General features: G+C 41.8%; 1 pseudogene; it reads right to left on the reverse strand.

Moving 5' to 3' along the window:
* Window positions 1–916: 916 nt before the first annotated feature.
* Window positions 917–2030, reverse strand: LOC131926391 (phosphoglycerate mutase 1-like; annotated as a pseudogene).
* Window positions 2031–2674: the final 644 nt, after the last annotated feature.

The raw sequence follows: 2674 nt of genomic DNA on the forward strand, positions 1-2674 counted from the left end.
ATATATACTACAAAACTATAGGAACAAAAATAGCCTGAAATTACTCAAAGAAACAGACATGCAGATCAGTATACATATATATCTTAAATCTGAAGGAATGCAATTACAGAAGTTTGATAATTGAAAAAGGTGACAAAAATACACGATGATAAAAGACAAATCTTGTGTGTTGTGGTGATATTTTATTTGTGTTGAAATATGGTGATATTTTATTTGTGCTTCAATAAATGAAGTTTGCCTGGAGATCAGAGAAAACAGTAAGTCATTTTAAGTAAACAAAGAAGTCAGGCAGTGGTAGCACACACCCTTAATCCTATCACTTAGCAGGCAGGATCTCTGTGTGTTCAAGGCCACACTAGGGAACAGAGCCAAGCGTGGTGACACATGCCTTTAACCCCAGTACCAATCATAGAGTTCTGAGGCCTATAGAGACATGAAGTGACAGAGCTGGCCAGGAAGAGGAAGGGAAGTAACTAGACAGAGAGCAAATCAGATGGCAGAACAGCAAGGCAATAAAGGCGTGGGTAGACAGGAAGTAACTCACATTTGAAAGCTGCAGAGTTGGTGAGGTAAGGTTGGCTGTGGCTTTCCCTATTTCCCTGATCACTCTAAGGTATTCACCCCTATATTTGGCTCCGTGCTTTTTAGTAAGACCGTTTAGAAATTTGTCTACAGTGCATATATATATATATATATATATATATATATATATATATATATATACATATGCAAATATATACACTTGACAGGATTGATCCCAATCTTCTGGCGCCAGCAGCTCCTTTAGGGTCAGAGAAGAAGTAACCTCTTTTAAACCATCATGCAAGTTACTTTTACCTTACTACAGTCCCCATATATACTATTTCAGAAAAGTGGAGGACAGGATCCAGCGACAATATTGGGCTGTTTCTTCTCCTCATTGGTCACACCACAGCGTGGCTTCTCTCTGACCTCTTCCTATGCAGTCCCTTAGTCAACAGAGGGCTGAAGAAAAACTACAGTTACTACCTCTCAACTCTCCAGGTAAGAGTGGCCATCTCTGTAGGTGGGCCAAGAACTGGCACCCCCAGCGATGTTTTTCTGATCAGATTCTATGGAGTGGGTGCAAAAGATAAAACACTAAAATGAAAATGGGAGCTGCAGGTACCCATCTCCAGATACAACCTAAACTTAGGATCCTAAAAATGTAGCCAGTGTGGCAGGTGTTGGGGAAGTGTGCATGAGGATTAAACAGGCAGCTAGGATGTTCTTAGGGGCAGGAGGTTCAGAAGTCGGCCTTCTTGCCTTCACTTCTTCACCTTGCCCTGAGCGGCCACAGCTTCCATGGTTTATGCGGGTTCTCTTCATCTCCCAGGGACTGTTCCAGTTTGATGGGCTCCTAGCTCTTGTCTAATTCACAAACAACAGGAATGTCAATTAATTTGTTCAGCTCCACGATGGCATCTTCTAAGAGCCCCTCCAGATGTTTGACGACTTCTTGAAGGCTGTTGCCATGGGTAGCAACCAGGACCCTCTTCCCCTCCTTGATGTGGATGAAAATTTCTTCATTACAAAATGACAGTGCTCTGACTATAATGTCCTACAGGCTCTTACAGGAGAGTAGCTGGTCCTCAGTAAGGTCTGCATACCTGCTCCATTGGGGCCTGTGATACATCATACATGGCCTCTGGGTCTTTACCTGCCCCTCATCATGCTTAGCAACAGTTTCTGCTTTGTTGAGACCTGTCAAACCCTCATAGAGTCGCTCACTGAGACTCCAAATCCTGACCAAAGGCAGCCACATATAGTCAATAGCATCCTGGACTTTCCGATGGGCCTGGATGGCTATCTTCTGCACGGAGGTGAAGCAGATGTCAAATTCATAGGCAGCATCTTGAAACATCTCGTGTCCCTTTGGGGTCAAGTCTTTGTCAGATCAGCTGAAAAAGTTCTCCATGTTCTGGGAGCTCTCACCATGCCAGATCAGCACCAGTCTGTAGGAGGCCCTGGCAACAGGCAGGGGATGCAGCATAGACTGAGGATCGCTGAGATTCTGTTTCAAGAAGTAGAATTTTAATGTACAGAGAAAATGGAACTATGGATACAGTCCAGTTCTTGATTTATCTCAGGATGGAATACTATGTTTCTCTGATGCCCATAGGGAGCATCTTGATCTTTTTTTTTTTTTTTTTTTTTGTAGAAAGTTAAGGAGAAAAAGGTGTTCTTTTAATGACTAGATATATGGTAAGGAACACACCAAGTAAAAAATAGTTGAGATACTGATAGAGAACTCAACAGCATTAATTCAATAAAATGATGACAATGATTTAATAGTCTATTACAAACAGAAAAGAAGCATAGTAAAGGCTGGTGAAGAATAGAAATACAAAAGTGTCTGAATTACAAAATCTTGAACCCTGGTAATCCAATAAAAGAGGGAACTCACTGAAGGAGGGCTGCTAAGATGCCTTAGCTCCATCCATTCCATCCTGTGGTAGGTGGGAAAAAATGAATCTTATAATTTGCCTTCTGATCATATGCATTCTGTGTCATGCATGCCTGCATACATAGATAAAAATCACACACACACACACACACACACACACACATACACACACATGATAGATAGATGATAGATAATGATGGTGAGAGAGATAGAGAGAGAGAGAGAGAGAGAGAGAGAGAGAGAGAGAGA

Source organism: Peromyscus eremicus, chromosome 16_21 (genome assembly GCF_949786415.1).
Source record: "Peromyscus eremicus chromosome 16_21, PerEre_H2_v1, whole genome shotgun sequence".
Lineage (NCBI taxonomy): Eukaryota > Metazoa > Chordata > Mammalia > Rodentia > Cricetidae > Peromyscus > Peromyscus eremicus.